The sequence below is a fragment of the Nycticebus coucang genome, chromosome 13 (assembly GCF_027406575.1).
Source record: "Nycticebus coucang isolate mNycCou1 chromosome 13, mNycCou1.pri, whole genome shotgun sequence".
NCBI classification, from domain to species: domain Eukaryota; kingdom Metazoa; phylum Chordata; class Mammalia; order Primates; family Lorisidae; genus Nycticebus; species Nycticebus coucang.
The window spans coordinates 1644361-1668912 of NC_069792.1; the positions used below are offsets into that span (position 1 = coordinate 1644361).

Genomic DNA, 24552 nt, shown 5'->3' on the forward strand with positions numbered 1-24552 from the left:
AAATACCTGGGCGTTGTGGTGGGTGCCTGTAGTTCTAGCTACTTGGGAGGCTGAGGCAAGAGAATCACTTAAGCCCAAGAGCTGGAGGTTGCTGTGAGCTGTGATGCCACAGCACTCTACCAAGGGCAATAGCTTGAGATTCTGTCTAAAAAAAAAAAAAAAAAAAAACAGGAAAGAAAAATAAAAATAAAATATTTTAAATGTTATTTGGTTTTATTAATCTGAAATATTTTCTAGAAAATATCTGCAATTCACATTTGAATGAACCATAATATTTAAATCCCAAAAACTAAAATCAAGTAAACATGAAGAGAAAAACTTGTTTAGACATACATTTACTTACACTGGGTCCAAGCACAATCACTCAAGACACAATTTAAATGAAGACTAAAGGAAAACAGAGATTTTTCTTTTTGCAACTAGGATTTTATCTCACTCCATCTAATATCTAACTTCTATCCCAAACACCAAACATTCTTTTAGCAAGTGATCCTTACCACCATTATGCATTTGCCTTTTATTTTGCTATGATTCCTTCCCTTTTGGCAACTTTCTTTTAATCAGAAGTTACCAGATGTTTGAGAGAGGGAAAAAGAAGATGGTGGGCTAGAACAGTGCCATCAACACCCAGGTTTGCAGGCCCTTTTCATCGAGTATGGCATTTACTTCAACCGAAAGAGAAGGAGTGACCCCAAGTTTAAGAACAGGCTTTGAGAATGAAGAAGGAAAGACAAGCTTGCCAAGGAAAAAGTGGGACTTTCTAAGTTGCGTGACCTTAAAGATGCTGAAGCTGTTCAGAAATTCTTCCCTGCAGAAATGGTTCGGTGTAGAGTCACTAGTTCAGGGTGAATGTGAGAAAGGTGTGGACAGCTGTGCAAGTCCCGCGGACAACACAGCAAACTCTACCCCCACCAGATGCTTCTGACAAAGCTCCTGACCATTAGAAAATTGTGAAGTGCTCAGAACTTTGCTGAAGATGATGTGGAATGAGAAACCAACACATAATACAATCTCAGTTAAAAAATACTTTAAAAGTTCTTAACTCGGAAGTTGAGCAGCTCTGAGGGAATAGGGCAAATACGCTTGTCATGGGCTGTCCTACACCGAAACGCAACAGGGCTGATGTTTACTTTGCGTAGATGATCAGTCTGGTTTGTTTATTTTTCCTAGTGGAAAGTGTACTTTGATAGACAGCTTTTCATTTTATAAATATACTACAAGTTGTGGAAATACCATGGGTCTTGTTTATTTCTAAAACATGAAATTAAAACGTACATACAGGATAACAGTACTTACGCTCAAAAATACCTGGTGCTCAGTTTGAAAGAGGCAAAAATGAAAAAGTGTCAGAGAAAGCTAAAGAACGCATATTTTTAAAGCTAATATATTTTTCTACAAATCAGAAAACTATATAGAAACTTCATTGCTTTATGAAAATTGAGCAGTAAAATTTTTCAGCAATGTTACTCTGTGTCTCTTGAAGAAATGTACTTGTGAGCTGTGCTGTTGTGCCATTAACAGCTGCAGCCCCCAGCTCTGCCCTGTGTATCAGTCTTTGCAATACTTGGATTAAATCAGTGGCCTAGATGGGTTCTGGATATTTCTCTCCTTGTATTTTAAATATATGTAGTTACAAATGGCACCAGGAATTAGATCTATGTAAACACACCCCTACTCTGGCCATGTGGGCTTTGCCAGTCCTGTTTGTTCACTTTCCTGCTTTATTCCTTGGGAGACCAGGCTGCCGCACTCTGGAGCCCTCTTTCAGCTTCTCATGTGGTTGGAGTTCTGTTCAGCATCTGTAAATACACCTTCACCTGAGGGGTGTCTGTGGACAACCAGGCCTTCCATTTTTTTATATTCTGAATTTTGCATGCTTGACTGACTTAGTAGTTCTGAGTTTATCTTTTTTAATGGTGTGATAAATATTGTTGATTTTCGCTGAAATTACATGGTTCTGTCACTACTCTATAAGTTATTCTGAAACTTCAAGGTAACTGGGACGATCTTATCAAAATGTTTCCTTCCTTTTCCTTTCATCTTCCCCGTACCTTAGTCCTACTTCGTTTCCATTAATGTGTCTTGTTAAGTGATGAGACTAAGGTGTAATCTTGTGACTGAAGACTTGAATGGAGCTGCTGGAAACTTATTCTCAAATAGTGACGCATTATCTGTAGTCACTGACTCAGTTCCAGAGCTGAGAGGAAGGCTCCTCTGCTCAGGGAACCTGTCAAAGCAACATTTCTCATTGTACACAGTTGCCTTTATTCTGACTAAAAATCTATGGGGAGATCCCAAAGTCTTCCTATGTACTGGTATTTTGTTTTTGTTTACAAACTTTCCCCAATTATTGTCTTTTTTTGGTGTGTGTGTGGTGGTGGTTGTGGTGCAGTGGAAAGAGTTAGAAATACAGTTCTTGTTTCTGCCTCTGGTGAGCAGTGCACCATCTTGGGCAAGTCACCTTCATGTCTCTGAGGTAAAGCGAGAACATTAGGTGACGCCCACATTCCAGGACTCACCGTTAGCAGCTTTCAGGTTTGTGATGCTGGACCTTTAGTAGTGCTCTTTTTGTGATGGCATACAGTCTGCTGTAGAAGGAGGGGTGACCTGTGCAAACATGAAAGCTACTCTACTAAGATCCCAGATCCAAAGCAGTGTCATGGTGGTTGGTCAATGACTGATCAGGCAACCAAGAAACAATCTGCACCAGCCCAGCACAGGTTGGAGGCAGTCAGAGGGAGCAATCTGGGGAAGGGATGAGGGGCAGACTGGTCAGCAGGGAAGAGGGGGCCAGAGAAGTGAGGGCTGGCTGGAGGAGGGAGAGGCCACTTAGGTTTGGGGAGGGTTGGAAGGACGCCCCTGAGAACTGTAGCAGCATTGGCCTGGGTATCACTAGGATCCCCGGAAATAACTGGCTTTGGTCTACTGAATGTAAAGGCAGCTACCTTAATTTTGCAGCTGATTAAGCAAAGTACATTTTTTTATTTAAATGACATCTTTGGTGTGTTAAAATTAGGCACCACTTTTGAAAGTTGGCTGTGTTAAGTTAAAACAAATTTCAGCTGTTTTTTCCCCCAGTAATGTAACTGCCGAACGCAATCTGTTCCCATCTTTAGTGTCACAAGAACCAGGTAGTGGTGAAGCTACCAAATGGTGCTGAGTAGATGAGAATGACTAACCCCAGATTTACTGCAGTAGCCGCCCGAATGTTCCCATGTGGTAATGTTCACACTTGGAAATGGAAATGCACGTTGGTGCACGTCAACATGCTTCATTGGGCAAAGATCTGTTATTTGTTTCCACAATTTGTTCTTAAGGTGAAAAAGCATTTAGAACATAGATTTAACTGGCCATAACAATACTATTCTGTTAAAAGATAATTAGAACTTATGTGCACATTTAATTTATGTAAAGTGTGTAAAATCTAGTATCGTATGTGGTCAGTTGTTTGATTATCCTTACCCTTTTGTAAATTCAGTATGTGTACCACTAGCCTGCCTACCTTTCTGACCTTACTGAGCCAATCCATGGACCAGTGCATTAATGAGATGTTTCAGAAGACATTATGAACAAATTGGTATGTCATGCAGATATCATATAAAATCTTCTTTCTTGTAATGTAAAAAAATGCACTTTTATTATTGCTTGTGCATCAACTATTTAAGTGGATATTAAAGAGCTTAGAGGAAATAATTCACTGGAGAACGACTTTAGTGGCATTTGAACTTCTTACCTTTCTAAGTTTTATTTGCTTTGTTTTCAATTTTTTTTGCTTCCCCAATTGAGTACTTTATTTAACTATAAAGTAAATTGACCACCCAAGGGACTGTAACACACTGGTCCTCCTATGGCGGTGGTCAATATGAGGAACTAGGCCTCCTGGATCGATTTGTGCATGTCCGGTCTATGAAAATTAGGTCAATTTAAGGAGGGGGTCAGTGTAGGGAGGTGCTCAACTATGAGGCTCCAAGTTTCCAAGTCTCTCCTCCTCCCTGTTTTTCATCACATAACGGGATATTTACACAATTCACAAACTTGGAGGTCATAGATCTTGTGCAGGGATTGACAAGTACTGGGTCACAGATGCCACGTGGCCTCACTAAGACTGCTGAAGAGGTAGCCTGATTCTGGGTGTGGAATGTAGTACTGTATTCTGTATTGATAAAATTCATTTTGAACTCTTCCTTTAAAATAAGAGAATCATGGCAGGCCTACATGCTCTGATTTGGGTTTCATGGTCTCTTAACTTTGAGAAGTTCTTCTACCTTACACCTCGTTCCTTCTCCCCCACACTGTGCTTGCATGGAGGGGAGCTCTCATGTCCAGCTGTGGTTCAACTGTCATGTTCATCTGTCCAGCAGCTACCACTGCCCTCATCTCTGGCTATCTTCATTAACATTACATCAGCATATTACCTGTGTCCAAAATGGTTAACATTCATTCTGAATTAGTCCATAAAATGAATTCCCCCTTCATATTTTCACTAGCACTAAAAAGTTTCAAGAGGGTTTAGAGCAGTGGTTCTCAACCTTCCTAATGCTGTGGCCCTTTAATATAGTTCCTGAGGGTCCCACAGGTTGAGAACCGCTGGTTTAGACTCTTGCTTGTCTAAAATTTGTAGGCTCATTTTTGGAAGGAAGCCATTGAGTTCATTATTGCTGTCCTATAATTCCCACTTCTATCTTCATTTTCCACATGAATCACTTCCAGATTTGATGACTACTATTGTACTTTGTTCTATAGAAGTGCTCTTTCCAGTGGAACATTTTGGCCACTTTCTTACAAACGTCATTTAATTTCTTTACTATATTTTTTGTCTCACTGCAACTAAGAAAATGTGTTTCCATAATTCAAAAATAACATCTAAAATGTTAACTTTTCTTACTTTTTGTAAGTAATTCAAGTTAACTCACCACAGGAAAACTTCTCTCTACTAATTACTATATGAAGAAAAAAAAAATGATGGGGCACCATCAGCCTCTGGAAGAGGTGTAAATTTAATTTAAAGAATGTGTTAGGCTTCATTGCCAATGCTGTGAACTGCTTCTCATAAAAAAATCTACATCAAAAGTTGTAAATCATGATACTAAAAACCTTACTTATTATTATTAATTTTTTTTTATCATTGGGGATTCCTGGAGGGTACAAGAAACCAGGTTACACTGATTGCGTTCGTTAGGTAAAGTCCCTCTTACAACTGTGTCTTGCCCCCAGAAGGTGTGTCACACACCGGGATCCTACCCCGGCTCTCCTTCCCTCTCTCTGCTCTTCATTTCCCCCAACTCCTTCTCCTTTTCTCTGCTGTCCCCTTCCCCACCATGTCATTAATTGTCATTAATTGTCCTCATATCAAAATTGAATGCTTTACTGCTTCTCCATTCTTGTGATGCTTTACTAAAAATAACGTGTTCCACTTCCATCCAGGTTAATGCAAAGGCTGTAAAGTCTCCATTTTTTTAATGGCTGAATAGTATTTCAGGGTATACATATACCACAGCTTGTTAATCCATTCCTGGGTTGGTGGGCATTTAGGTTGTTTCCACATTTTGGTGATTGTAAATTGAGCTGTGATAAATAGTCTAGTACAAGTGTCCTTATGATAAAAAAAAAAAAAATTGTTTTCCTTCTGGGTAGATCCCCAGTAATGGGATTGCAGGATCAAATAGGATATCTAGCTTAAGTTATTTGAGGTTTCTCCATACTTCCTTCCAAAAAGGTTCTATTAGTTTGCAGTCCCACCAGCAGTGTAAAAGTGTCCCTTTCTCTCCACATCCACACCAGCATCTGCAGTTGTGAGATTTTGTGATGTGGGCCATTCTCACTGGGGTTAGATGATATCTCAGGGTGGTTTGATTTACATTTCTCTAATAATTAGGGATAATGAACACTTTTTCATATGTTTGCTAGCCATTCATCTGTTTTCTTTAGAGAAGGTTCTATTCATCTCTCTTCCACATTGATATATGGGACTGTTGGCTTTTTTCATGTGGATCAATGAGTTCTCTATTGATTCTATTTATCAACCTTTTGTCTGATTCAAAACATGCAAATCTCCTTTCCCATTGGGTAGGTTGTCTATTTGCTTTGGTTGTTGTCTCCTTAGCTGTACAGAAGCTTTTCAGTTTAATTAAGTCCCATTTCTTTATTTTTGTTGTTGCAATTGCCATGGCAGTCTTCTCATAAAGTATTTTATTTTCATATTTCTCATATTTCCCCAGGCCAATATCCTCCAGTGTTTTTCCTATGCTTTTTTTTTTATTAAATCATAGCTGTGTACATTGATATATTCATGGGGCATCATTCACTAGCTTCACAGACCGTTTACCAAGTTTCACATAAACCCTTGTAAGATGCACCGCTGGTGTAATCCCACCAATCCCCTTCCCTCTACCCACCTTTTCCTATGCTTTTTTTGAGGATTTTTATTGTTTCATGCCTTAAATGTAAGTCCTTTATCCATCTTAAATCAATTTTTGTGAGTGGAGAAAGGTGCAGGTCCAGTTTCAGTCTGTTACTGTGGATATGCAGTTCTCCCAGCACCATTGAATAGGGAGTCTTCCCCTCAGTGTTCTTGTTTGGTTTATCGGAGATTAGGTGATTCTAAGATGTTAGTTTCATTTCCTGGTTTACTGTATAATTCCAAATGTCTATGTCTCTATTTTTGTGCCAGTACCACGCTATCTTGACCACTATGGCCTTGTAGTACAGCCTAAAATCTGGTATGCTGATGCCCCCAGCTTTATTTTTATTACTAAGAACAGCCTTAGCTATACCGTTTTTTTTTCTGATTCCATACAAAACACAGAATCATTTTTCCAAGTCTTCAAAGTATGATGTTGGTATTTTAATAGGGATGGCATTGAATAGGTAGATTGCTTTGGGAAGTACAGACATTTTAACAATGTTGATTCTTCTCAGCCATGAGCATGCTATTTTTTTTACATTTGTTAATATCCTCCGCTATTTCCTTTCTTGTACTTTCATAGTTTTCTTTACAGAGGTCCTTTCTAGGTATTTCATTTTCTTTGAAGCCATGTTAAAGGGAGTTGTATACTTAATTAGCCTCTCATCTTGGCTGTTATTGGCGTATACAAAGGCTACTGACTTGTGGACATTGATTTTGTATCCTGAAACATTACTGTATTTTTTGATGACTTCCAGGAGTCTTGTTGTTGAGTCTTTGGGGTTCACTAAGTATAAGATCATGTCATCAGCAAAGAGGGAGAGTTTGACCTCCTCTGCTCCCATTTGGATTCCCTTTATTCCTTGTCTTGCCTAATTCTATTTTCTAGAACTTCCAGCACTGTGTTGAATAGTAATGGCAACAGAGGACAACCTTGCCTGGTTCCAGTTCTAAGTGGAAAAGCTTTCAGTTTTACTCCCTTCAGTAAAATATTAGCTGTGGGTTTATTGTAGATAGCTTCAATCAGTTTAAGAAATGTGCCACCTATGACTATACTCTTCAGTGTGAGAGGATCACATGGTCTTTTTGTTTGTTTCTGTTGATATGGTGAATAACGTTTATGGACTTGCATATGTTAAACCAGCCTTGCATCCCTGGGTTGAAAACTAATTGATCAGTATGTATGACTTTTTTGATGATAAGCTGTAATCTATTGGCTAGGATTTTTTGAGAATTTTTGCATCTATATTCCTTAGTGAAGTTGGTCTAAAGTTCTCCTTTTTAGTTGGGTCTTTTCTAGATTTTGGTATCAGGGTGATGTTTGCTCATAGAACATGTTGGGGAAGATTCCTTCCTCCTCAATTTTTTGGCAGTATGGGAATAATCTCTCCTTGAAGGTTTGATAGAATTCTGGTGTGAAGCCATCCAGACCAGGGAATTTTTTTGTTGGGAGAATTTTTTATAGTTTCTTTGATCTCAGTGCTTGAAATTGGTCTGTTCAGGAGATTTAGTTCTTCTTGGCTAAATCTAGGGAGAGGGTGTAATTCTAAATATTGATCCATTTCCTTCACATTGTTAAATTTCTGGGCATAAAGTCTCTGGTAGTATTCAGAGATAATCTCTTATATCTCTGTGTCATGAGTTGTTATTTCCCCTTTATCATTTCTGATTGAGGTTACTAGAGATTTTACTTTTCTATTTATAGTTAGTCTGGCCAAAGGTTTATCTATTTTATTTATTTTTTCAAATACCAGCTCCTTGTTTCATTAATTTTCTGAATGATTCTTTTGTTTTCAATTTCATTAATCTCCTATTTAATTTTGGGTATTTCTTTTCTTCTACTGGGTTTAGGCTTAGATTGTTCTTTTTCCAATTCCATCAGATGGCTTGTGAGTTTGTTGATGTGCTCTCTTTCTGTTTTTCGAATAGAGGCATGTAAAGCGATACATTTTCCTCTTAGGACTGCTTTTGCTGTATCCCACAGGTTTTGGTAGCTTGTGTCTTCATTATTGTTACGCTCAAGGAAGTTAATTATTTCCTTTTTTATTTCTTCCTGCACCCAACTGTCATTCAGCATAAGGTTGTTTAATTTCCATGCCTTTGTGTGAGGTTGAACATTTTTGTTGGAGTTGAGTTCCACCTTTAGTGCCTTGTGGTCTGAGAAGATACAAGGTAAAATTTCAATTCTTTTGATTCTATTGAGGTTTGTTTTGTGCCCTAGGATATGATCAATTTTGGAGAATGTTCTATGGGGCAATGAGAAAAATGTATATTCTTTATCTTTGGGATGGAGTGTTCTATATATATCTATCAGGCACATTTGTTCTATGGCAGTGATTCTCAACCTTCCTAATGCAGCTACACTTTAATACAGTTGACACCAACCATAAAATTATTTTTGTTGTTACTTCATAACTGTAATTTTGCTACTGTTATGAATCATAATGTAAATTTCCGGTATGCAGGATAGTCTTTGGTGACCCCTGTGAAAGGGTCATATGACCCCCAAAGGCATTGCGACCCACAGATTGAGAACCATTGTTCTAGAGTCTCATTTAAGACCCTTATATCTTTGTATAATTTCTGTTTAGAGGACCTATCCAGCTCTGTGAGAGGAGTGTTAAAGTCCCCTGTTATTATGGTGTTATAGGATATCATATTGCTTAGAGTAATTAAGGTCTGTTTCAAGTATCTGGGAGCATTTAAATTTGGTCCATAAATATTTAGAATTGAAATGTCTTCTTGTTGTATTTTTCCCTTGACCAATATGAAGTGACAATCTTTGTCTTTTTTGACGTTAGTTGCTTTAAATCCACATGTATCTGAAAATGAGATTGTAACCCCTCTTTTCTTCTGGATTCCATTTGTCTGAGAAATTATCTTCCAAATCTTAACTCTGAGTTTTAATTTGTCTTTTGAGGCTAGGTGTGTTTCCTGCAAACAGCAAATGGATGGTGTAGGAGACCAGATGATTCAAGGGAAAAAAAAGTGAGAGTTAAGCTTTGAATGCTCTGTAACTATAAGAAGCACCTGTGATATAATATCTCGATAACACTTCGGTGATAAGGGAATGGGGAAGAGATTTGGCTCTCCTTAATACAAGAGCACGAGCATCAGTGCTTGGCAGTCTCCACACCTGCAATGCAAATAGCCATGGTATCACTTCTATAAGCAGCTGCAAGAGAGGTTAGTCCAGGTTCATTCATTCATTCTCTCATGGACTGGCTCACTCTAACTCTTTTGTTCCTCCTGCTTGGAGGGTGCCTGCCTGACACCCTTCTATGAAGACTGCTAAGATTCACTCTCCTACTAAGACTGTTTCTCTCTCTCTCCTGCTAGGACAAATAACCCTCTGGCAAATAAGGGGAGTTGATTCTGAGCAAGGTAGCACAGCAGTCCACGTCCAGAACATTAGGTAGACCAGGGCCAGAGACCTGGCCAGCCCCAGGCCCTGACAAGATGGGTTGTGTTTTTTAATCCAATCAGCCAATCTGTGCCTCTTCAGTGGGGAATTCAAGTTATTAACATTTATTGAGATAATTGATAAGTGTGGTAGCATTCTATTCATCTTATTTTATGAAAGTCCATTGCTTACCTTTGTCTTTTGCATCATTGTGGAAGCTAGGTTCTGTCCTTTAATTTCTGAGTTCTTACTTTGCTGGTGATCCATTGTGTTGGTCAGTGTGTAGAACAGTTTGAAGTATTTCCTATAGAGCTGGTCTTGTTGTGGCAAATTTCCTCAATGTTTTTATATCAGTAAAAAATTTTAATTCTCTGTCAATTTTAAAGCTCAGCTTAGATGTATGTAGCGGTATAGAATTCTGGTCTGGATGTTGTTATGTTTAAGTAGATTAAATGTAGGTGACCATTGTCTTTTGGTTTGAAAAGTTTCCTTAGAGAAGTCTGCAGTCACCCTGATGGATTTGCTCCTGTAGGTCAATTGGCGCTTACTCCTGGCAGCTTGCAAAATCTTTCCTTTTGTCTTGACTTTGGACAGGTTCATCACAATGTGTCTTAGAGAAGCTCTATTTGAGTTGAGGTGATCTGGGATCTGATATCCCTCTGAAAGGAGTATGTCAGAATCTTTGGTGATATTTGGGAAATTTTCGATTATAATATTCTCTAGTATGGTTTCTATTCCCCTTGGGTATTCTTCTTCCCCTTCTGGGATACCTATAACACGTATGTTTGAATGCTCATAAAATTCCGTAATTCTGTCAGTGAACATTCTGCTTTCTGTCTCTTCTTTTCTGTCTCTTTAACTATCTGAGATATCTCAAGAGCTTTGTCCTCTATCTCTGAGATTCTCTCTTCTGCATGGTATAATCTGTTATTGATACTTTCTTTTCTTTTTTTTTTGGCAGTTTTTGGCTGGGGCTGGGTTTGAACCTGTTATTGATACTTTTTATTGCATCTTTTAGTTCCCTAATTGACTACTTCAATTTCTTCAGTTCTGCTACATCCTTTCTATATTTTTCATATCATTCATCTCTTATTTGATTCTGTTTGTGGATTTTCTTTTGGTTATTTTCCACTTTATCAGCAATTTCCTTCATTGTTTTCATCATCTGTATTTTAAATTCCCCTTCTGTCATTGCTAACATTTCTTTATAGGTAGAGTCCTCTGCGGTAGCTACCTCACAGTCCCTTGGGGGTGGGGGTGGAGGGTTGCTCTGGTTTTTCATGTTGCCAGGATTTTTCTGCTGATTCTTCCTCACGTGTGTTTTCTTTTACCCATTTCCTTACCCTAATTTTACTTTCACTTTCTCTTGTTCTTTAAGCTACCATGCCTCTGGCCTAAGGTTTTGATGAGTCCTTTTGGTACAAGACCAGAAGAATGAGAAGATTGAAGAGCAAGAAGAGAAAAAAGATTAAAAAAAGAAGAAGAAGAAAAAGCCAAAAAGAGAAAGGAGAGGGGGTGAATAAAAGGGAATATTGAGGGAAAAAAGAAGAGAGGCGTAGAAAGAGGGAGACAGAAGTAATAAAGGTGTACAGTGGGTACTTTGACCCAACCTTAAAACCCCCCAACCTCTGGGGTGCTGGGTTGAGGGGTTCTCTTGAGGTCAGCAGCTTTTTGCCAGCCTGTTCAGAGACAGTACCTCACCTCCACCATGTAGAGAAAAAAGACAAAAATACTATAAATCAAACCAAAACAGACAAACAAAAAAACCTTGCAGGATAAAACTGGGGGAAAACCCCCAAACTATAGGTGCAGAAACACTAGCAAAAATGAAGTTCTAATTGTTAAGGAAGGCAACAATAGAAAATTATATTTAAGCTAGAAAAATAAAGAAAGAAAAGAAAGAAAAAGAAAAAAAGAAAAATCTAGGGTGAAAATGTTGAAATAAAAAAACATAAAAAAACAAAAACAAAAACAAAGCAGTATATATATCTTGCTGAATATATATATATCTTGCTGAATATATATATATATATATCTTGCTGAATATTGCAGCAGGTGATCTTCTGAGGTGTGAGACATTAATCACAATGCTGATACAGCTCACAAAATGGTGACTGGTGGCCTCTGTTGATTTCTCAAACCCCACAGGGTTGAGAACCTAAATCTCTCCTCAGCACACTTAAAAGAGACTTTAAGCCTTTAACCTTGGTTAAGCAGAAGCTTTCCCAGGAAAGCACTTGTTACTGGGATCTCTCCTGAAGTGGCTGCCCGCTTATCCAGTGGGCCAAAAACCGGTCTCACTCAATACCCCTGAAGGCCATGGCTGTAAGGCAGCCCTGTTACTGCCAAACACTGAAATCTCCGCTCTTCCCCAGCATCTCAGTGCCCACCTTTTGGCTTCTCAGTCACTAGATTACTCGCCCAAGGTCTCCCAGCCTGAGCTTTGCTCTGTGACCCTGAGGGCAGAGCCTGCAGGGGCAGTTCTCCCACAATGGCTGTGCTGGCAACCCACAGCCAAACAGTATTAGCTCTATTCTGGCTCAGCAGCTCAGTCCAGGACCCTAGACAATGTTTAAAGTCATCTTCACTCTCACTCAAGTTCTCCCAAGGTAGTTCAACCAAGTGCCCAAGTCCAAAAAAAAAAAAAAAAAAAAACCCAGCCCCTATGTAAGGCCTTTCCTGTTTGCAATCTTGCAGCTGCTATAGTTACAGCAGCTTCAGACAGAATGGCTGCACATGACCACTTGCCAGTTTTCCACTGCTTTTGTCTTCCTTGTAGGGTCTAGAAGTCTCTTGCTGTCTCTCTTTCTCCCCAAAGGGATGTTTCTGGGCAGATCTCACCAGCCAGAAATGCCTGGAGTCTTCTCTACCCAATTCCATCGCACCCGGCAATTCTGCCGCCAACTTGCTCCTCCTCTCAAACCTCATTCATTGTTAAAATGGTAAGGTTACCATTTTACTAAGCTGTTTATTGCAAGAGATGATCTCAAAATGCTGCACAATGACTATGGTGACATATAATGATGTTACACATCTACAAACGCTACCTCTGAAATTTAACGATTCTTTGTTATTCTGACTTTACATCTTGATCAGTTAATTAGCACAGCTGAATATCACGTTTTAAATTCTTCAAAACTGAGCTTCTTCTCCATTTCTTGAATATAAATGTACATGCATGTGGGTTTGATTCTACTGTCCTGTACTCCTGTGTGATCATTCCCAGCATGTTGATGTAGTTTCATATCAATATATTTTGTACTTTTTAGCTACAGTATCAAAATTATGTAGCATTCCATCAACTAAACTAATAATCCTTACCTCATAACATATTTATCGTTCATGCTAAAATTGTTTGTTTTATAAAGTCATGTTCTATTTAAACAAAACTACTGTTAGAACATTATCTTTTTCAATTTCAAATTACATAGTAGCTAAAATCTAACCTTACAGATGATGGCAAAAACATTCCCCTCAACATTCAGCTAATCTTAGTATTTTCTCTGTGTCTTAACTGCCCCTTCCCAGTGTCCATTTATAATTCTATTGCCTCAGCTCCTACCTGAAGTTAATGACAACCAGGTTCTGCTAAAGGCTGTTGTTTGCCTCCATGAATCATGCTCTTCAGTGACCTCTCAGCTCATTATCAATAGTTTCCAATATTAAATCTTTTTGCTCTTTAGCAATGTATTATTACTTCAGAAACTTAGTACTTCTCTCTGCTCATTACAACAGAAATTTTTGAAAAATAATTCAAAATGTTACGTTATATCCGTAGGAATTAATATCATCTCATGTAAAACTTGATAAATGTTTCCCATGTTATATTTCTCATCTTTTTATTTCTATTACAATTTCTAATATCCATATTTTTCATTCTAATGGTTTCCTCATGTGCTGGTTCACTGGATTTTGTCACATGCCCACCAAAAAATTATTTAAAAACTGCTTGTATTTCTATTATTTTATCTTTTACGGAAAATATATTAATTATTTTTGTATTAAGAATGATCTCCAAGAGTTCTTACTGGTTCTTAGCCTGTTTGTAAATGGGTTCTTCCCAAGCAGCTGAAAATTCTCCTGTGAAAGGTTGAAGGGATTTTATAACATTAAAAACCTAAGAGTGGCACACACTTTCTGGGGGCAAGACATGATTGCAAGAGGGACTTTACCTAACAAATGCAATCAGTGTAACCTGACTTATTGTACCCTCAATGAATCCCCAACAATAAAAAAAAAAGAAAGAAAAAAACAAAAAACAAAAAACACCTAAGAGTGCCTTCTCTTCTCATATGTTAAGCCCTATACTGCATTACTTATGCACATTTGGTTAATCTTTGAAAATGAGAACAGTTTTCTCGATTGTAATAGTGAATTAGTACAAATTCACCTGTAGTTGGCTATGGTCAATCAAGGGTTGACCAAATATTCATTCAATAAATGCTAATTGAGCACCTGCTATATGCCTGGCATTGTTTAAATCAATTAGACACGCTAATCCAGATCTTTATAACACTAATTCTGGAATTCTGTTACATAATACAAAAACAAATGCTAAAGGAAGTAGTTCCCAGTTACTTTCCTGTATTTCTCGCCCTCCTGCCTTCCTTGTCCCCTTTTCTCCTCTATCTACTATCTTTGCTAATCTTCTTTTTCCATCTTCCTGTCAACTATTTCCCCATGACAACATACCATGGTATTCTTTTTGGTGTAGGCCTTCTGTTTAAAATCTAGCAAAAAATTGGATTGATGAAGCTATTTAATTATCCAACTTAGGCATATAATAAACATATACTTAAATTGATTATAGTTTATTTTTTAAAATCAATCTCATTTTAAAGGTGTTTTCTCCATATTGTAAAAGTAAATAGAAGCAAAATGCTGCATAAATTTGCTTATAAGGCTAGAATTTATTTATATGTTATTAGGCCCATATTGTCCTTTGCTGTGTGTCACAAAGTGCAGAAAAATTCCCTGATGAATGGTCTAATTGCCTATAGAACTTGAGTTGGAAAATTGGTACATTGGGTTGAATTTTTATAATACTTTTAATGTAGCACTAAAATTGCAAAAAATTAGAGGCTGAATTATGCTTACACATAAAAATAGATAATGAAACTTTAGGAGAGGAATAAAATGATGTGATTTTTAAGAGGTAACAAAAAATCATGCTTTCCTTTGAGGTCTGGGCAGTGACTTACGAGTTATTTTGCTCCCTAAATGACTATGTGGCAGAGAGACATTAAAAACCTGTTGAGGGTCAGGCTTAGAAATCTTCAGTAGTGATGGCTGCCATGTCTTTACAATAGTTGTAAAAAAACACCAGCAAAATATTATGCCACCAAATTATCCCAGGCACATCTGCCTTACATTTTCAATTGAACTCTGACCAATCATTATGCTATTTAAATCAAAACAGCAGATGGTGGGAAAGCAATAGTTGAACTACATTTAGTCCTTTTTATTTCTGAGAATTCCTAAAAAAACAAAGCAAAAAAAAAACTTTCCATAAATCACTAAGAACTAAATTCTCAACAAAATAAGAAGAACAAAATCACTTTAAAGAAGAATGATAACAAAGAAAAGATCTCATTTTCTAAATTGATTTTAAGACTTTAGTTTGAATGTTAAGGATATTTGTGGCTTTATATATGTATTTGTTTTATTCATACAACTTTTTAAGATACATGTGCAATTTTGTTAGATGAATAGATTGTGTAGTGGTCAAGTTAGGGTTTTTAGGGTATCCATCACCCAAATAATGTGCTTTGTACCCATTAAGTAATTTCCCTCCATCCACCACCTCCGTCCCCTCACCTTCTGAGTCTCCATGTCCACCCCCATTCTCTGTGTGCCTATGAACACAGCTCCTAGCAGCCCTCACAACTGAGAACAGGCAAAGTATTTGATTTTCTGTGCCAGGCTTGTTTCACCTAAGATTATGGCAATTCCATCCTTGTTCTTGCAAAAGACATGATTTCATACTTTTTATGTCTGAGCTGTATTCTATTGTGTAAACACATTCCTTTTCTCTATTATTTTTCTGAAAGACACTATGTTCATCACAATTTTTTGCTATCGTGAATTGTGCTGTGATAGACATATGATGCAGGTATCTTTTTTTTTTTAATTAGATATTGTATTATAATTATATATGTTTATTTACAAAGTGTTATTTATTTATTTATTTATTTTTTATTAAATCATAGCTGTGTACATTGATATGATCATGGGGCACCATACACTAGCTTCATAGACCGTTTGACACATTTTCATCACAGTGGTTAACATAGCCTTCCTGGTATTATCTCAGTTACTGTGCCAAGACATCTACATTCCACAGGTATCTTTTTGATATACTGAATGCTTTTCCTTTGACTAGATTCCCCGTAGGGAAATTGCTGGCTTGACTGGTAAGTCTACTTTTACTTCTTTAAGAAATCTCCAGGGTCTTTTCCACTGAGATTCTATTGATTTACACGCCCACTAACAAGTATAAGAGTTTCCCTTTCTCCACCAGGGGTCCTCAAACTACGGCCTGAGGGCCACATGAGGCGGTGTGATTGTGTTTGTTCCCATTTTGTTTTTTACTTCAAAATAAGATATGTGCAGTGTGCATAGGCATTTTTTCATAGTTGTTTTTTTTTTTTAAACTGTAGTCTGGGGCCCTCCAGTGGTCTGAGGGACAGTGAACTAGCCCCCTGTTTAAACAGTTTGAGGACCCCTGCCAGCATCTGCTATTTTTATTTTCAGTAAAAGCCATTCTGACTGAGATAAGATAGCATCTCTTTGGGGTTTCAATACACATTTCTTTGATGATTAGCATTTTTTTCATACAACAGTTGGTCATTCGTGTGTCTTCTTTTAAAAAGTGTCAATTAATGTTTTTGCCTACTTTTTAATGGGATTATTTTCCCACCACTGAGTTCTCTGAATTCCTCCTATGTTCTAGATGTTACTCCCCAGTCAAACAAATAGTATGTAAATACCTTCTCCCATTTTCACTCTGTTGATTATTTCTTTTGCTGTACAGAAGCTTTTTAGTTTGTTAAGTCCCCTTTGTTTATTTTTGTTTTTGTTGCTTACGCTTTTTTTTTTTTTTGGCAGAGTCTCACTATGTTGCCCTTGATAGAGTGCCATGGTGTAACAGTTTACAGTAACCTCAAATTCCCAGGCCCAAGTGATTCTCCTGCCTCAGCCTCCCAAGTAGCTGGGACTACAGGTGCCCAACCATTTTTTGGTTGTAGTTGTCATTGTTGTCTAGCAGTCCTGGGCTGGGTTTGAACCCACCAGGTCTGAGGCATGTGGCTGGGGTCCTAGTCGCTGAGTTACAGACACTGAGCCTGTCACTTATGCTTCTGAGGTCTTAGTCATGAATTTTTTTGCCCTTGCCAATGACCAGAAGAGATTTCCCTAGGTTTTCTTGTAGTATTTTTATAGTTTTGGGTCTTATGATTAAGTTTTTAGTCTATCTTGATTTGATTTTTGATTTGATTCTCAGCTTGACTATTATTGGCATATATGAAGGCTACTAATTTGTGGACATTGATTTTGTATCCAGAGATGTTACCGTATTCTTTGATCACTTCCAGGAGCCTTGTGGTTGAGACGTTAGGTTTTCCAAGTAAAAGATCATATCATCCACAAAGAGCAAGAGTTAGACATCATCTGTCCACATTTGAATATCCTTGCTCACCTTCTCTTGCCTGATTGGATTGGCTAGGATTTCCAGCACTATGTTGAATAGCCATGGCAATAGTGGACATCCTTATTTGGTTCTAGCTCTAAGTGGAAAAGCTTTCAGTTTTACTCCATTCAATATGATATTGGCTGTGAGTTTGTGGCAGATGCCTTCTATCAGTCTAAGAAATGTGCCATCTATTCCTACTTTCTTAAGTGTTCTTGTCAGAAAAAGATGATGAATTTTGTCAAATGTTTTTTCTGCATCTATTGAGAGAATCACATGGTCTTTTTTTTTTTTGCATCCATTTATATGGTGAATTACATTGATGGATTTACATAGGTTGAACCAACCTTGCATTCATAGGATAAAGCCCACCTGATCATGATGTATAATATTTTCTTATTGGGTAGCTGCATTCTGTTTGCTAAATAGTTTTGCATCAGCATTCATTAATGATATGGGTGTACAGTTTTTCTTGTTTTGAGTCCTTTCCTGGTTTTGGTATCAGGGTGATATTTACTTCATAGAACATGCTGGGGAGGATTCCTTCCTTCCTTCTCTATATTTTGGAATAGGTTCTGCAATAGGGGTATTAGCTCCTCTTTGAATTTGGTAGAATTGTGGCATAAAACCATCCAGCTCAGGACTTTTCTTTTTTTTTTTTGAAGGTTTCTGATTTTTGTATATGGTAAGAGATAGAGCTTGATGGTATTATATTTAAACAAGAGGATAATTTTGCTAGTTCCCGGGTGTATAAAAGCAATGTCTCTGTTGACTACATAAATGAAAAGGTATTTGCTATTTATGTATTATGTTTCCATCATTGTACTGATATCATTGATAAGGACAGGAGAAAATAGGAAAGTACAGTAGAATGATGGTCTTACCCTTTAAATGGTTTCTCTCTTTCTCTCTCTCACACAGACACAGATACACACACTGGCATGTAAACACAGTATCATTAATTGTTTCCCCTGTTTTGAGCAGAGCCATCAACAATTTTTACTGGCTTTGTCTCTTTTAAGATATAAAAAGAGAGTGGTGGGTAGCTTGAAATTATTGTCCCAACTTCTCAGTCATATTGTGAAAGACTAAGTATAGATAGTAGCTGAAATAGTTCCTATGGCTGGGTTAAACTGACATATACAAAATAATGTGTATTTCAGGATAGAATTTAGGCCAAATCATAATCACTCTCTGAATCCTTTCCCATTTTCTCAAGTGCAGAGAATCATAGTGAAGACTCAAGTTAAAATGTATTTCCAAGTGAAACACTGTTATACACCTTATCTTGTCTCTTAAAATTTATATGGCCATGTACAGTAGCTTCCTACAGGCTGTACAAAGGATGGAGTGAGAAGCACATATAGTTTTCAGGAAGACACAAAATAAGCAACAGAGCTGAAGCCAACAATTTCAAAAGACCACCCTATCGTAAAGCACAGCCAAGAGAGCTTTTGATGATTTACAGCATACAGCTGCTGGGACTTGATAAAAAAGCTCACGGCCTTACACAGAGCTTCACTAGAACAATGGGAACCAATAACTGAATTAATGGTTTGTTATATACAATAATGATGCCTTTGAACATGCTTGCAAGCTCTGGTACGTCAAGTGTTGACTATCTCAAGATCTAGTCATTACATATTTATTGATGTTTCACCTCTAGATAAAACTAATAATGTCCAGGGCCTGTGTTGCTCTTCAGTTATAAATTATTATAAATTATCACAATGATTTACATATCAGTCAGAACTGATACAAAAATACCATTGTTGTCTTTTCAAAGCATGGTTTACGTGAAATTTGCAGTAATGCAATCAGGATGTTAAAATCCAATACAATGTAATAAAATAATTATGAGTCAAACTCACAAATTCAAAGCACCTCAGAGACCTCAGGGCTTCTACACATGTATCTGAGAAGTGGTCTCTACCCTCAAAGGCCTAACAAGCCAGTAACAGAGGTAAAGGGAATGAGCAGTTGACAATAGAACACACAAGCTGCTTTAACGGAATAGAAATGTTGCTGCAAGAAAAGATTTTTTCATAGAGTGAGAGCAAATGTTAAGCTGATTGTTGTTCATTTGAAATTATATTTCTCAAATATCAGGAGAAAGGAGAATATTCCCAAGAAGTTAACAAAACAAAACAAAACAAAAAAACTTTTTCTCTCTTCGCTACTAAAACACACCACTCTCACAATATTTTCCCTTTCTAAATTTTCTACCTTACCTTTCCAACACTTAATTTTAAAATTGAGCTGATCAACTTCATTTTGTTTTTCTTTCTCCTGTTCTTTTGACACTTCTGTCCTGCTGTGTACAATTCTTTGTAATCAACAAGGCCCTGTTTTTAGCTATATGACCTTGGAGGGCCTTTCATTGACAATGCAGTGAGGCCTAAGCCTCCCCCAGCCCTCAGGATCCACACACTCTAACAGATTGTGAGAATTAATCATCTTTGAGTCAGTAGCTCCCGCTGTACCAAGTCCACCCTGTTCTTTGTCAGAATTGCACCCAAGCAGTGATGCACATCTCCTCAAAGGTCCAGCTCATTAATAGCAGCATGCGTATTTCTATCTGGAAGACTGCTTCTGTGGCTAAGGGCAAGAGGGCTTCTTTGCCACCTGTGGAACAAGCTTAGACAATTAAGTCTCCTAAATTGGGAAATTTTCCTTCCACATTGGAATCTTTTTGACTCTAAATGACAGACATCAGAAACAAAAGGCACTATTTGTGTGTGTGTGTGCTTCTTGCATGAATTTTAGTAAAGGATATTACCTGAGAATTATGGCACTCAGACTGATAATTTTCAGAAGCCTGAAATGGCTTCTTTGTCACTTAACTGTTGTACAGGATGCAGCTGCACCTGACTTAAAGCGGCAGTGACTGCTACCGCTATAGTTTTCCCAGCTGTAGCCCTGTTACAGGTCGCTGACTGCAAGTTCCTGTTCTAGAATTTCTTTTTTTTTTTTTTTATTTTTATTTTTATTTTTATTGTTGGGGATTCATTGAGGGTACAATAAGCCAGTTACACTGATTGCAATTGTTAGGTAAAGTCCCTCTTGCAATCATGTCTTGCCCCCATAAAGTGTGACACACACCAAGGCCCCACCCTCCTCCCTCCATCCCTCTTTCTGCTTCCCCCCCCCATAACCTTAATTGTCATTAATTGTCCTCATATCAAGATTGAGTACATAGGATTCATGCTTCTCCATTCTTGTGATGCTTTACTAAGAATAATGTCTTCCACGTCCATCCAGGTTAATACGAAAGATGTAAAGTCTCCATTTTTTTTAATGGCTGAATAGTATTCCATGGTATACATATACCACAGCTTGTAATCCATTCCTGGGTTGGTGGGCATTTAGGCTGTTTCCACATTTTGGCAACGGTAAATTGAGCTGCAATAAACTGCAATAAACAGTCTAGTACAAGTGTCCTTATGATAAAAGGACTTTTTTCCTTCTGGGTAGATGCCCAGTAATGGGATTGCAGGATCGAATGGGAGGCTTAGGTTGAGTGCTTTGAGGTTTCTCCATACTTCCTTCCAGAAAGGTTGTACTAGTTTGCAGTCCCACCAGCAGTGTAAAAGTGTTCCCTTCTCTCCACATCCACGCCAGCATGTGCAGTTTTGAGATTTTGTGATGTGGGCCATTCTCACTGGGGTTAGATGATATCTCAGGGTTGTTTTGATTTGCATTTCTCTAATATATAGAGATGATGAACATTTTTTCATGTGTTTGTTAGCCATTCGTCTGTCGTCTTTAGAGAAAGTTCTATTCATGTCTCTTGCCCATTGATATAAGGGATTGTTGGCTTTTTTCATGTGGATTAATTTGAGTTCTCTATAGATCCTGGTTATCAAGCTTTTGTCTGACTGAAAATATGCAAATATCCTTTCCCATTGTGTAGGTTGTCTCTTTGCTTTGGTTATTGTGTCCTTAGCTGTACAGAAGCTTTTCAGTTTAATGAAGTCCCATTTGTTTATTTTTGTTGTTGTTGCAATTGCCATGGCAGTCTTCTTCATGAAGTCTTCCCCCAGGCCTGTTCTAGAATTTCTTTACCATGCAGATTAATTACGAGAGAGCCACCCCCAGTGTCTCCGGGTGAATTGGGACAAGGCCAGTTAAACGCTTTAGGTTCATCACGCTGAACTAGCAGGACAAGGCCCCACATGGACCTCAGGTCCGTGGAGATTCTGCAACCTGCCTGTCTGGTTCAGGGGTTACACCTGCCTCAGTTCTGGCTGACCCCTAAGTTCATGGTGATGTCCCAGGTGTGGGCCCCCTGGCTCTGCTCCACTCTGGTGCATGAAATCACGTATTTTTCTTTTCATTCATGTAACAAGCTCTAAAACTTTAGATGATTCTAATACACAGCGTTTTTGAGTTACTTATGTCTGTGTTGTGGCATTAACCTCCTTCAGAAATCAAAAATGTCATTGGCAATGTGGCCACTTGCAGAGCACCACAAAAACAAGTTCTCTGTTAACCATTTTACTAGATTTTTGTCTTTAGAGCTTTTTCAACTTAATGAAGTCACTCTAGCAGGCTGGAAAGCAGAATTCTTTATTACAGGGTCTAAAACACCTGGCTCACTCTGGGCAGCGTTTCCCAGAGTGTGTCTCTTTTGGATGCCACTCCAACAAAAGCCCAGTTTTTAGTTAGGTACAAAATGTGTCTTAGAACGAGATATGGCTTATTTTATCACAAGGAATACATGAATACATGGTTTATATCTAAAAGCCCTAGACAATCTGCAAAATTATAATTTTAAAAAATATCGTACACATAGGGGTCAGCCCATTTCCAGTGGTCAGGACTAAATTAAGGCACAGGTCAGTCAATCTTCCTTCCTTCATTCCTTCTTTTCTTTTAAAAAGAGGTTATCAGTATCACACAAAGGAAAAGGAAAAGCGAGTGCTACCCTGTTTCCCCGAAAATAAGACAGTGTCTTATTTTCAGGTGTGCTCCCAAAGACGTGCTAGGTCTTATTTTCAGGGGACGTCTTATCTTTCCTGTAAGTAGGTCTTATTTTCAGAGGATGTCTTATTTTTGGGGAAACGGGGTAAGTAAGCCTATAACTACCAGCCTTTGTTACCTGGAAGTCTCTTTCACACACACACAGACACACATTCCCCATACATAAACATGGTGGGTAAGAGTGCAAACTTTACAGGGGCGGCGCCTGTGGCTCAGTGAGAAGGGCGCTGGCCCCATATGCCAAGGGTGGTGGGTTCGAACCCGGCTCCAGCCAAACTTCAACAAAAAATAGGTGGGCATTGTGGTGGGTGCCTGTAGTTCCAGCTACTCAGGAGGCTGAGGCAAGAGAATAACCTAAGCCCAGGAACTGGAGGTTGCTGTGAGCTGTGACGCCACAGCACTCTACCGAAGGTGACAAAGTAAGACTCTGTCCCTAAAAAACAAAACAAAAAGAGTGCAAACTTTACTGCCAGCTGCTGGGCTCGGCCAGTGCAAGCTGTGTGATACTGTTCAAGTATTGCATTTCTCTGTTCCTCTAGCCCAGGGGTCCTCAAACTGTGGCCCGCTGGCCACATGAGGCAGTGTGATTGTATTTGTTCCCATTTTTTTTTTTTTTTACTTCAAAATAAGGTATGTGCAGTGTGCATAGGAATTTGTTCATAGTTTTTTTTTTTTAAACTATAGTCCGACCCTCCAATGGTCTGAGGGACAGTGAACTGGCCCCCTGTTTAGAAAGTTTGAGAATCCCTGCTCTAGCCAATTCATTAGCAAATTAGGGCTGTTGGTAGTACCTAAAATGGAAATTTAAATAAATTAATAAAGGTAAACTGCCCAAGATGGTGGTTAACCAGCACTCGGTGGACAATGCGTGTTGATTTTTCTCATTGCTGTTCCTCAGGGCTTCCCTGTAGTCCAAGCAGTTGAGCATAGGCATGTCCTGGTTTGGAGTAGGGAGCATCCCTACTGGGGTCCAGCAGGAAGGAGGGATGGGCTTCCCACCTCGGCAGCACTCAGGCTGCCCACCCTGCTGTCCTCCCCCCACGCCTTCCACAAACGCTCTACCCAAGGTGGAAGGTTCTGCTTTCTTTAGTGGAAAAAAAAAGATAGTCATTTCAAAAATCATTTTCATTTCATCAGAGCACCGTGAGATCAGGGTTATTATTTCCCTTTTTCACATTTAAAAAAGTCACTGTGAAAGGCTGACTCTCCTCTGACCTAAGGTTATGTAGCCAACACTTGGAGGAAATGTAAATTCAGCCAAGACCTCTCTGGTCCCCAAGTGTTCTCTCTTTCCCCGATGCCACGATATCTCCACATAAATACGTGGTACATCTCTTTTGTATATCATGCAGTGGGTAGTTTCTTCTTTGATGATTTAAATGTATATTAAGAAATAAGGATTTCTTAAAAATGATAATAACTCCTTGTATCAGTGAAGAGTTGTGAAATAAAGATTTTTCTTGACGTGTCATTTTTAGAAAAAAGAAAATTTGACCTACAATTTTAAATGTGCTTTTATATACAATCAGCCTGTCCTATCTATGGAACCCCTGGATTCAACCAACAAGGGTTCGAGAATATTCAAAAAAAAATTACAATACAACAATAAGTATAACACACATACAGTATAACAATTATTTACAAAGTGTTTACAATTAGGTATCATCAGTAATCGAGATGTGGTTTAAAGTACAGGACAGGGTGTGCTTAGGTTAAGTGCAAATATAAGAAATTTGAACATTACAGGATTTTGGTGTGAATGCTTCACAGAACTAATCCCTTGAGGACACCAAGGAACAACTATAAATTACTTCAGTTGATACATCAAAATGAGGAAGAATTACAGCTCTTGGAGAGTTACAGCTATCGAGTTTTAATGATCCAGAAGTTAGTCAAAAAGAGTCATGCTCACACACACACATAGAAAGAGAGAAAATGGATCTGTTTGCAATAATTGTTTAACTGTCTTATATTTTCCAGAATTTCCTTAGGCAAGAATTTGGAAAGGCATGGCTACTTTCCAAACTCTTCATACATATAGACATTTTTGGCTTTCTTTTAAGTGTCCTAAATTCT

The 24552-nt window shown here is 38.2% G+C and overlaps 1 pseudogene; it reads left to right on the forward strand.

The window, feature by feature from the left end:
* Positions 1–598: 598 nt before the first annotated feature.
* LOC128563157 (mitochondrial import receptor subunit TOM20 homolog) lies at positions 599–990 on the forward strand (annotated as a pseudogene).
* The last annotated feature ends 23562 nt before the right edge of the window (positions 991–24552 follow it).